The sequence below is a fragment of the Pan paniscus genome, chromosome 13 (assembly GCF_029289425.2).
Source record: "Pan paniscus chromosome 13, NHGRI_mPanPan1-v2.0_pri, whole genome shotgun sequence".
In the NCBI taxonomy this organism is placed as follows: Eukaryota; Metazoa; Chordata; class Mammalia; order Primates; family Hominidae; genus Pan; species Pan paniscus.
This window is the reverse complement of record NC_073262.2, coordinates 111,762,014-111,775,394: the sequence shown is the minus strand read 5'-3', so window position 1 is coordinate 111,775,394 and position 13,381 is coordinate 111,762,014. Positions and strand designations below refer to the sequence as shown.

Here is a 13,381-nt window from a genome sequence, read left to right as displayed (position 1 = left end):
TTTACATATTAGGAAACTGAGGGACAGAGATGCTAAGTAACTTGCCCCACAACTATAACTAGTAAGTAGAGTTGGGCCCAGCATTCTGGCCCGAGAGGCTGTGCTCTTAACTGCTGCCTCACACCCCTTTTCCACTGATACATGCAAGAAAATCCACATGATTCCCAGCATGATTTTTGCTGAGCCCTTCCAAGGAGGCTGAAAGGAACAGAGGGTACATTACTGTATAGAACACACAGGAAATATTTTATTAGTTTCCAGATGGAGCAAAGAATAGAGTACAAATATTTCAGTAGAGCTCCACAGCTCTCCTTAGGGAGCCCACTCTCGCATCCGTAGCCCCCCTAGTTGAGGTACCGCCTGTAGTCCCCCGGCCTCAGCAGGTGCTGCCCCTCCAGTAGTTGGGCAGCTCATAGAGGACCCAGGAGCCCTCCAGTACATTGAAGGAGTGGATCTCACTGAGGTGGAAGTGGTCGTGAAGAGAGGAGCAGTCCTCAGTGATCTCCACCATCTGTCCCCTATAATCCTCTCGCTCATAGATCCTGAGCCTGGGGGTTCAGCAAACAGCAGATGAGGGAAAGTCAGAAAACCTGACCTCATTTCAGCAGGCACCCCTGGGGAATGGACTTTAAAAAAATCTTTGCTGTATCAAAGGTGACCAAACTAAAAGAAAGGGACTGCTAATACCAGGGGCGTTATGTATAGTTGGGTATGTTGTCCACTGTGAAATTCAAGAGGGTGTCATTCCCCATTCTTTTGGTATGAATGATGCTCCCTAGGGCTTTTGGTACAATCTACATGAACAGACACACTGGTTCTGCTCAGGACCACTTTCAGGTATTTTATGTATTTGTTTCATTCTCTCCTTTATAGATTTGTGGTGGTTTGGGGCTCTCCCTGTAGGACATACAAAATAATCAGATTTTAAACAAAAAGATAAATGTGTCCCTGGCAACAGGTATTATTTTGAATCTCAATAACATTAGAAGCTAGAGGGAGAGGAGGTTGAATTGCTTTTACCCAAGCAAGGCACAGATTGGTGGCAATTCAGGAAGAGAGTCCAGCCTGGGCAATCCATTCATCTGTGCCTTTCTGGTTTAAGCCCTGCTGCTCTAACATGCTAAAAAACAAGAGCCATCACAAAGACTAGGTTTCAGTTCTCAGCTCCAACATGTGCTCCTGCAAATCAGTTTTAGGTAATAACCAAAAATGGAAGTTCAAGATCTTGAAAGAGGCCTGTACAGCATCAAAGAGTATAAAATCTTTAGAAAAACGGAAAGTTAGGCTGTTTCTCCTGAGCTATTCCTGCCTTTCTCTCTTGAGCTGTTCTTCCTTTATCTGCTTGTTTCTTTCCCTTGTTGCAATATGTTTCCTCTTCCACCACTAAAACCCTCTTTAGGAGAGATTCTCAAAAGCAGTTCCTCTTGTGGTATGCACAACTGCTAATAAGGTATTTTACATTGGTCAGCATTCCGTGTTTGCAAAGGACTGACATGTTGCTTCATTTGTTCTTCACAACACCCTGGAACATGTGGAGCAACGTTAAAGCCTTTTCCCCTTTTACTAGAAAACTAAAGACTGGATCTTACAGTCTGTAATTAGAAGAGTTGGAACTTGAAATTAGAAATCTAAGTTTTTGGGCTCCAATGCCAGACTGGGTCCTTATCAAGCTGTTAAACCCTGTGAGGGGATTTCAGACTTCACAAAAGTGGTTCATTTTCCTGGGACTCTCTCACAGTCAACTTAGGGAATCCCTAACTGTGAAATTCCAGGCTGCTGGGGCTTCATTTAGGTAACAGTGGGCCCTGCAGGAGCTATTGGAATCTCATTGTTGGTTACTGGTTTGCCCAATCAGAAGGCAGGACTTGAGAGACCCTTGATGTTCATAATAGTTAATACTCGGGGGTGGGGATTGGCCTGTGCCAGGTGCCCTCCTTTCAACCTCATTGCAACCTTAGAAAGGAACTATTGTTATTAGTCCTAATTCATAGGCAAAGAGTACCGAGCATAGGTACTCTTCAAGAAATAGCCAAGTACCTAGTTTAGGACCACCTGAGAGCAAGGAATTCTGTTGCTCATTCATCACCTGTGGCATAGACGCTCTGAGCTAATGCCATGCACAACTTATTCCCAGTAGAGGTGAATTTGACTTTAGCAAAATAAAATGACCAGTTAAAAGCACTGCATCACATACTTTTTCAGTGGGAGGAAACCTTACGGATGTTAATAAAGGAAAAGAGAATATAGTTAGAGCCAGAAAAAAGAAGCCTGCCATCCCATCCCGTCGCCTGTCATGTGAATCATCCATGTGGATCACTGATGCGACTGGAGGGCACGGAAGGGCCCGGATGGGACTGCACTCACGTGGGGGATGAGGCGGCAGGAGCGGACCGAGTTGCTGAGGCCCATCCACTGCTGGTGGTCGGCATAGTCGCCGCGGCGCAGGAACTACTGGAGGCCCCAGTAGTTGGGCTGCTCATAGAGCACCCAGCAGCCGCTGTCCACGCGCACCGAGTTGCAGCGGCTCAAGTAGGGCTGCAGATTGGGGTGGTCACTGCTGCATTCGTAGTGGCGGCCCTGGAAGCCCCAGTCCTCGTAGAGGGTGATCTGCAAGGCAAGGCGAGGCAAGGCGAGGGCTCACAGGCCTGCCCCTGCCCTAGTCTCCGGCCCCACCATGCAGGAAGCTGCCGGGGCCCTGGGCGTGGGCTGGGCTCCCCTTCCCCATGGCTGGCTGGGGCTGAGCGGGTGGGGCAGCATTGTCGGGTGTTGTCATTGTTTGAAGATGAATTAAGGGATGATTGGTTTATTTTTTAAAATCATTGATGATTAATACAGTTATTCATGATGCTTTTTAAATTTCAACTTTACTTTTAATCTAATGTATATAGCTTTGTGTGGAACGGATCCCTAAGTAAAACTTTCCATTAAGACTGAAAATAAATAGCATGTCTGTCTATATATGTATACATATAGACAGATATATATATATAAATATGTAATATATATTAGTTATGGATAATATATAATACATATATTAGTTAAGAAATCATGGAAAAGATTTTTTCTTTTTTTTGTATGAGCAAAAGAAGATAAATAGTATAAAATACATTAGGCACAAATCTTAGTAGGAATATTATTTTAAAATCTATATTTATCCTCTCCTCCCCAAAAGCTCCACTAAAGCACTTAAGCTTTTCCTCTAAGCTCTGGGGGTAGAGGGGTGGGACCCAAAAATAGTCATAGAAAATAATGCAAAGTAAAATGAAGAATTCAACTGCTGTCAAATAAAGAATGCATTGCTAAGTATGTTGGTGAAGAAAATGAAATACTTGAATCACCAGGGTCTCAAAAGTACTTTCTCCTAAAGGCTCGTAGCATGTTTACCTAAAGAGATTTGGAAAAACCTACTTCTTCCAGCTGCTTTATTATTTGAACCATTTGATCAATATTGAAACTATTCCCAAGACAAAATTCAAGTAATGAATTTCCTAATAACTGGATTTCTTCCTGAAGTATGTTTTTAAGCCATTCTGAGGATAAAATATTTAAAGCCATTATCTTCCCCCTCTAAGTTATATGAACTCAGTAATTGAGTTTGTCTCAGTAAAAGGCAGTTGCAATTTCCTAACACTGATCATAGAAAAGTACCAAGGTTCTCAAAAGAGAACTAAAATTATAAAATTAAAAACATTGGTTTCTAAAAACACTGTAATAGAGTATTTGTAATATATTTAAAATATTTGGTCTGTGAGTTTTTAAATATAATGTATAATATGCATTTACATATAACCTTATGATAATAATTCACAAAATTCTACTGGCATCCTTTTATACAAAGTGAAGATGTTCAGTTTAGAGATCTCAGAGATTTTAGAGGTCATCTTTATCATAAATTTCTATTTGTCACCAAAGAAGGAAAAACAGATATCAGATAGCAATTGCAAAAATAGACTGGCTTTATGTTTATTCTATTTTTAAAAACTGTAAATTAGGATACAAAAAAGTACGTCAGACTTGCTGTTGCATTCCCAAATTACCATTTAAAGGATAAAGCAACTGTTTGCTCAGATGTAAATTACCTTCACTATATTTGCTCCTTAGAGAAATTTCTTTCAAACGCCTATCTTAGTAAGTGTTGAGATAATTAAACCACCTTTTCTTAGAAAGCAAGGATGTAACACAGCTGCTTTGAATAAAATAATTGAATATTTCTTTCCACAGTCTTACTCTAGTTAATATCTAATTTCTAAAATTCTTCTCAAACACTGTCTTCTTCTTATTGTTCTTTTTTAAAACAGCTTTATTGAAGTATTATTGACATATACAAAGAAATGTATATATTTAATGAGAATTTGATGAGTTTGGACATACACAAACACCCATAATACCATCACTACAATCAAGGTAACAGACATATCCAATACTTCCCAAAGTTTCCTCATGCCCCTCCTTTTTTATTTTGTTTTATTTTCATGTCAAGAACACTTACCACAGTATCTTTACTTTTTTTTTTTTCAATGCACAATACCATATTATTAACTACAGGCACTGTGTTGTACAGTGGATCCCAAAAACTTACTCATCTTGTGTAACTGAATCGTTATATTGATTGAACAACTCCTCACTTCCTTCACCTCCAAGCCCCTGGAAACTGCTATTGTATTCTCTGTTTCTGTGAGTTTGACTATTAAAGATACCTCATAAAAGTGGTTTCATGAAGTATTTGTTCTGAAACTGGCTTATTTCACTTAACATAATGTTCTCCAGCTTCATGCATGTTGTCACCAATGGCAGGATTTTCTTTTCTTTCTTTCTTTTTTTTTTTTTTTGAGGCTGAATTATAGTCTGTTGTATGTATATATATATACCACATTTTCTTCATTCTTCATCTGTGGAATGACACAAATTGTTTCCATATCTTGGTTATTGTGAATAATGCTACAGTGAACCTGGGAGTGCATTTTCTTTTCAAGATCCTGATTTTAATTATTTGAGATAAATACCGTAAGAGAGATTGCTACATTATCTGGTAGTTCTATTTTTAATTTTGTGAGGAAACTCCATACTATTTTTCATATCTACTGCACCATTTCACATTCCCACCAACAGTGTATAATAATTCCAAATTTTCCACATCCTTACCAACACTTATCTTGTATTTTTTTGGTAACTACCGTCCCGTCCTAACAAATGTGAGATGATATCTCATTGTAGTTTTGATTTGCATTTCTCTGAGAATTAGTGATGTTTAACAAGTTTTCATTTACCTGTTGGTCATCTATATGCCTTCTGTAAAGAAGTATCTGTTCAAATCCTTTTCCCACTTTTCCCCTGTGTTATTTGAATGCCAGACATTGTGAATTTTACAGTTTGACGGGTGCAGGGTTTTTTTTTTTTCTTCAGTCATTCTAAATAGTGACTTACTTAATTTTGTTGTACAGTTATGTTACATGATTCAGTTAGATCAGTTAGAACCTTTAAATGTTCTTTTATGCTTTTGGAATACTATACCCAATGCTGTGTGTGTTTGAGGCCTCTTTGCTCTGGTTGGTGGGAACAGGAATGATAGCGATAGCTAACCCTGTGTGAGCTCTGGGAATCTTGTTAGCCCCATCTTACAAAGTTACTAAATAGAAATCTGAAGGATTAGTAGAAGTTGATGACAAAGAGAGTCACAGTAGGTCTAGATTATTAATGGGAACAGGAATTATAGCGATAGCTAACCCTGTGTGAGCTCTGGGAATCTTGTTAGCCCCATCTTACAAAGTTACTAAATAGAAATCTGAAGGATTAGTAGAAGTTGATGACAAAGAGAGTCACAGTAGGTCTAGATTATTAATGGGAACAGGGAGAGAACACAGCAAATGGAAGACATGCTCATGAGTGGATCACAATCACAGGCAAGATGCAATTGTGCTATTGCCATGTAAGCATCTCAGAGCACGAGTATGGTACCTAGCTGTCTCTCCCAGTTCTGACACTAACTAGCAGACAGTTTTGGAATAAACCTTCAGACCTGTTTCCTCTGGAGAATACATGTTGGACTCCTGCTAATTTATGAGCTTTACCTAAAGACTCTGCCTGAGTAACCTGGAGAAAGAAACTGCACAGAACCTATTGATGACTCATCTTATGGAGTCAGTAACAACTATCAGTTGATTTCCATTTTATAGATGATATTTGGCATTCTAGGTATTATTCAGATTACAGATTATTCTAGGTATTATTTCACAGGAAAGTACTGCCAACAATTCAGATGAAGGAAGAATGTTGAACAGCAGAGCTTCTGTACTCAGCCAAGTAGTAGATTTTCAAATATAAGATTAAATAAATTATTTTAAGCAAAAGGACAAAGACAAATTCCTCAGATTAGACTAAAAGGAATATTCATGGCTTACCTTCATATAAACTAGGGCATTGAAATTTAAAGAGATTATTTAAAATAAGAAGGAAATATAGATGAGGTCAAGTTCTCATCCTTGTCTTTCCTCCTTCACTTACACATCTAGGTTAATCCCTTCATGAGGAGATTTAAACCTTTTGTATGTAAGTTCATTCTGCCCTCTTTTAGCATCTCCTTCTTGCTTTTAGATCTGTCTGCTCAGATTTAATTTGAGGTGAGTTTCTAAATTATTATTCTAAGTTTAAGAGAACTAGAATTCTGAATCAACTGCTATTTCACCCAGAAGCCGTAGGTACAGTCAGTTTCCTGGAGGACTGTGATACCACAAGATGAATTGTTCATGTGTGACTACAGCAAAAGATCTGGAACGATTCTTAACAAATTAATAGTAAATTAGGAACAAGTTCAAACCTGAGGCATTCTGTTGCTTTGACTATTCCAGGGTGTTTCATTCGTTGAGTAATTACAAAGGCAGATTACTGAACCAATTCATAAAATGAAGACTAGCCTTCCAGAAACTCTATTCTCTTCTCATGGAATTTTAAAATGAGGTTTCTTTCATTAATATTCTTCACCTCTTTTACCCCAAAAGATAAGCAAGTAAAAAAACCTTACATAGTGTCAAAGGATATATTAGCCCAATTAAAAGAAAATACATGAATGTCAAATATTTTCTTATGCGTAATTCCCTGTTACTACAAATAAAAAAGGCCCAAGAGACCAAACTATGTATTTCCAAACAAACAAAACAAACAAAAGCAGTGATCTAAGACTGGAGATGTTAAAACTGTATTCCCAAGACTATATAGATTGACTGTGAAATTATTTTTCCAAGAAATAAATCTGGGACAACTAAAGATCAATGGTTTTCTAACATGTAGGAGAGGAGAGGATATACATTATTCAGTACTATTTTCATATATTTTATAAAAGTTTTATATAGTGTTTTGATAACAAATTTTTGGGGTTTCTATTAAAGCATTTAGAGTATTCTAATACATCCTCTTCCTTTCCTGCATGGTGCTGGTGAACATCTGGTCCCAATCTTTTCTTCTGTATTTCCACACAGACTATAAACCTTTCATTATACATTCTTTCTGTCAATGTGTATTTATCTCACCAATTCTGTTCAGTACCTTTGCTCTTTTTGCTTGACCTGGGATATATTCCACTTTGTTTAGTGGACTTGTTACAAAACTCTAGTGAAGTAACATTCTTGCCCAGCTCACCAGCAGTAGTGGAGAAAATAAAAATCATTTATCTGCATTTCAATTTCATTCAACTCAGGTCAATTCAGTGGGCATATTTAAACACTTACCATGTGCTCATCATTATGTTAATATAGAGCAGTCACACATCAAAGATACTTATCAGGTACAGTGCTTTGTATTATTTCATTTATTCTCACAAAACTTCACCATTTCTTTTCTCCCTTTTATAGGTGAGAAGACTAAGGCATCACTGTATCATGTTGCTTTATGTAGTTATGAGAATTAGATGAGCAAATAATGTAGCAAATTGCCTACCTTGTAAGTTTTTAATAAATATTTTATCCCACTATGTTTTTTATAGATATCCAACTGAATGACCAGGCAGAAAATTCAGAGAACTGTCATCCATGATTTTAGTAAATAATAAATATAGACACTACTGCCTGAAGAGCATCAGGCAGAGGAGAGACAGAGGCTCCCATTATAAGTGGAGCTTGCTACACTAAGTGTCTTTACCCAGCAAACCCAGTGTTCTAGAGTATGATTTTCATTTGTTACTATGGGAAGTTGCAAGTGAATTCAGAATCTTCTGGTTGGAGACATTGCAAGTTCCTTTAGTGCCTCAATCTCATGCTCCTTTGGAAGATTGCACATACCCTACTTTAGGGAGCTGATTTTTCCTTTTTTAAAAACTCTCTTGTGAAGAAGAATTCTCTACCTCCCTTAGCAAAATATGTGGTGTCTTGTTATACTTTAGGTCAGGAAACACTTCCTTGAAACTCAAACTCATCTCTTCTGTGTTTAGTAGAAAAGCAGCATGATAATATATGGAATTTCTTTACTAGAAGGGACTTTGGAAATCATTTGGATGAACATTATGATTTTGCAGATGAGGTCAAACAATTGTGTCAGAATCCAGATTAGAACTTAGTTTCCTTTATTTTTAGTTGAACATTCTTTCTACTCTGCCATTCTGTCTCCTTATGGCTAAACAGTGTCATAGCTTTCAATCCACTTCCATTCACTGTATGAAAGCTGGCACATTTGTATGTCTGCCATAGAAGTTTCAATAAGTTCCCATAATACTCAATATTACTACCACTCCAAAATGTTATTGTTGTTTAGAAATCATAGGTAAATGAACCTCACTGACATAGGTTTGCATAAATTTACAAAACTAAAAATGGTTTCTTAAAGGAAAAGGAGCCCATTAGTAGCTTGATTAAGTCAGTCCATTAATCCTATAGATGTTCAGCTCCACACAAGAGACGACATGAAACTTCATGATTATCTCAGGAATTTTATTATTGATATTTCTGATCCAGAAAACAATTATTGAATCTTCAGTTGGTGCCCCAGAACCAAAAAAAAAGTTCACTGGAAGAAGAAAATAAACACAGCCTTATTGAGTATTATTAAAAAGAGGTGAAAGTCTCTCAGGCAGAAGAAAAAGACTTGGTGGAATTGATCCATAACACGGAGAGATCAGAGGGCAAATGATTCACACCTGAATAGGCATGGAAAGCAAAATTCCAAAGGAGAAGAGAAATTTGAGCCATAGAAAAGAATATTTAAAGACTATCGCAACAAGCCAATACTAGCTATACATCTGGATGAGGAGTAAATCACAGATTTCGACGTCTTCTTTATGCTTTTGTTTTCCAAATGAATCCATGTTAAATTTATAATTTTTAAAAACCTTGACCATATGCACACATGTGGTTTTGTCAGTTTTTTGTTGGATGAGAAATAAACAGAGATAGGAATACTCTCTAAAGATAATGTTCAGAACAAAAAACATACAATTAACTTATTAAATTGAAAAAAAGAGTTTCTAGAAAGCTGGCTGGAAATAGGGCTATCCCTGTGAGGTAAAGAAAAGGAGCCTATGGATGGTGCTTAACACTAACTTAAATTACTTCCAAACCACCATTTTCATTTAATTAATTGTTATTTCATTCAGGACCCAGTAGGTAGTTTCCAACTTTTTACTGCAATGAACAATTCTACAGTGAGTATCCTTGTGAGCAGAACCTTCCTTCCAGGATGTTAACACCACTTCTACCATCTGCATTCCTGACCAGAAAAGTTCAGCTTATTTCTATCTTACTTTTCTTCCCTTAGACATGTCTTTGGTTTGAGAATGTGACTTTGACATTTCCCAGGCTTTAGAGTTTCTACAGTAAAATCTTAAGGAGAGCAGCAGGAACATTGCTAATGGGATTTAAAGCATGAGAAAAACAATCACAAATTTCCGCTCCCTGAGGTGAACGCTTTGCATTTTAGGATGGGCTCTTTTAAAGGTATTCAATTAGGAAAAGAGGAAGTCAAATTGTCCCTGTTTGCAGACGACATGATTGTATATTTAGAAAACCCCATCCTCTCAGCCTCAAATCTCCTTAAGATGATCAGCAACTTCAGCAAAGTCTCAGGATACAAAATCAATGTACAAAAATCACAAGCATTCTTATACACCAATAACAGACAAACAGAGAGCCAAATCATGAGTGAACTCCCATTCACAATTGCTTCAAAGAGAATAAAATACCTAGGAATCCAACTTACAAGGGATGTGAAGGACCTCTTCAAGGAGAACTACAAACCACTGCTCAATGAAGTAAAAGAGGACACAAACAAACGGAAGAACATTCCATGCTCATGGATAGGAAGAATCAATATCATGAAAATGGCCATACTGCCCAAGGGAATTTATAGATTCACTGCCACCCCCATCAAGCTACCAATGACTTCCTTCACAGAATTGGAAAAAACTACTTTAAAGTTCATATGGAACAAACAAAGAGCCCGCATTGCCAAGACAATCCTAAGTCAAAAGAACAAAGCTGGAGGCATCATGCTACCTGACTTCAAACTATACTACAAGGCTACAGTAACCAAAACAGCATGGTAGTGGTACCAAAACAGAGATATAGACCAATGGAACAGATGGAGCCCCCGGAAATAATACCACACATCTACAACCACCTGGTCTTTGACAAACCCGACAAAAACAAGAAATGGGGAAAGGATTCCCTATTTAATAAATGGTGCTGGGAAAACTGGCTAGCCACATGTACAAAGCTGAAACTGGATCCCTTCCTTACATCTTATATAAAAATTAATTCAAAATGGATTAAAGACTTAACTGTTAGACCTAAAACCATAAAAACCCTAGAAGAAAACCTAGGCAATACCATTCAGGACATAGGCATGGGCAAGGACTTCATGTCTAAAACACCAAAAGCAATGGCAACATAAGCCAAAATAGACAAATGGGATCTAATTAAACTAAAGAGCTTCTGCACAGCAAAAGAAACTACCATCAGAGTGAACAGGCAACCTACAAAATGGGAGAAAATTTTTGCAATCTACTCATCTGACAAAGGGCTAATATCCAGAATCTACAAAGAACTCAAACAAATTTACAAGAAAAAAAAAAATCCCATCAAAAAGTGGGCGAAGGATATGAACAGACACTTCTCAAAAGAAGACATTTATGCAGCCAAAAGACACATGAAAAAATGCTCATCATCACTGGCCATCAGAGAAATGCAAATCAAAACCACAATGAGATACCATCTCACACCAGTTAGAATGGCAATCATTAAAAAGTCAGGAAACAACAGGTGCTGGAGAGGATGTGGAGAAATAGGAACACTTTGACACTGTTGGTGGGACTGTAAACTAGTTCAACCATTGTGGAACACAGTGTGGTGATTCCTCAAGGATCTAGAACTAGAAATACCATTTGACCCAGCCATCGCATTACTGGGTATATACCCAAAGGATTATAAATCATGCTGCTATAAAGACACATGCACACATATGTTCATTGCGGCACTATTCACAATAGCAAAGACTTGGAACCAACCCAAATGTCCAACAATGATAGACTGGATTAAGAAAATGTGGCACATATACACCACAGAATACTATGCAGCCATAAAAAATGATGAGTTCATGTCCTTTGTAGGGACATGGATGAAGCTGGAAACCATCATTCTCAGCAACCTATTGCAAGGACAAAAAAGCAAACATCGCATGTTCTCACTCACAGGTGGGAATTGCACAATGAGAACACTTGGACACAGGAAGGGGAACATCACACACTGGGGACTGTCATTGGGTGGGGGAATGGGGGAGGAATAGCATTAGGAGATATATCTAATGTAAATGATGAGTTAATGGGTGCAGCACACCAACATGGCACATGTATACATATGTAACACACCTGCACGTTGTGCACATGTATCCTAGAACTTAAAGTATAATAATAAAAAAAGTGATAGAAATAAAAAAAATTATGTATAAAGAAGACAACAACAACAACAAAAAAAGAAAGAAAGAAAGCAGTACCATTGCATGTGTTCCTTTAGGAGATTATTGAGATTTTTGAGTGTGGCATTCTACAAATGTTGGATTGGGGTTCGATTCACTTCTTATATGGAAAGGCAGGGTCAAACCTTTCATTAAGAGTCTGTTAACAGGTTTATAAACCTGATTGGGTAATTCCATTAGGTATATAATACCAAATAATGTTACTATAATATATCACAGCATAATGGAAGAGCTGGAAATAGGACTTGACTGCACCTCTATGAGGATGATAAATGCATCAGTAGTCCTGTAGTCTACTTGTCACTCGTTTACTTTCTTAGAAACAGCAACTCATGTGATGCCAAAAAATCCACCAGAGAAAAAAGAATGGGGAGAACCCAGAAGGCACAAGGGGTAGACCCTCCTAGCTATTTTCAACACCGACGTTAGGGCCGAGAGATAATGTAAGACACTGAAAAAGAGTGCTTTGAAGCAAAATCCATTCTTTTATACTTAGTCCATGTGTCTCTCCCTTAGTCTCTTACATCAGATACTTGTTATTGAGAAATAGAATACTATTTGTTGATGTTTGAAAGGAAGTTTGTGTAAACTGAAAAAAAAGTTGTCATATTTATTTCCATGTGTAAACTTGGTAAAATAATAGTTCACAACTACTGAAAAACCTACAGTATGCCAGGCCCTGTGCTAAGCCTCTTACAGGGATTGCCTGTATTAATACTCTCAGCAAGCTTATGTGGCAAGTGCTTTATTGCTCCCCATTTTACAGCTGAGAAAAGGAGGCACAGTCATATTAAATAACTTCCTCCAGATCACACTGCTAGCAAGCCATAGAATACAAACAAAATGGGGAATTGCAACTGTAACCCAAGGTTTTAGCTTGTTCACCACAGTAGCAAGTGGATACTTTACTCATAAATAAATGACTCAATCTATTAGTTTAAGTAAAAATTCTATAAAACACTACATATATCGTACAAAGTAAAAATATATTGCATTGATGTATTTTAACTATACAGTGATAAGGATAAAATATTTTCTGCTTTTAATAAAACAGACACTTCTAGAATTAAAGGCATCATCATAAAGCCTTTGAGTACTGCAGTTTCATAAACTGTAAAATAGATTATAACAGTGTGTCAAAGAATTGTTAACAAAATAGATTATAGATAGGATGCATTTGAACACAAGTAGTACAAAGCTGAATATAACTGGTGTAAATAATAAGGACATTCATATTTAGATAAATACATGGCAGTCTAGAAAAAGGGTACCCTTGGGAAAATGCCATGCTCTGATTGGCATTAGCCTAGGCTTTGAGGCATGGGGGAATGAAAGTACTATGGAATTGGTCTAGAGATGAGAATTACTTTCTTTTAAGTCATGTGAGCTTTATTAAAGACAGGTAGATACCTGAGCCCCATCATTGCTT

At 37.4% G+C, this 13,381-nt stretch overlaps 1 pseudogene; it reads right to left on the bottom strand.

The window, feature by feature from the left end:
• Positions 1-289: 289 nt before the first annotated feature.
• On the bottom strand, positions 290-4,916 carry LOC100990872 (gamma-crystallin D-like; annotated as a pseudogene).
• Between the last annotated feature and the right edge of the window lie 8,465 nt (positions 4,917-13,381).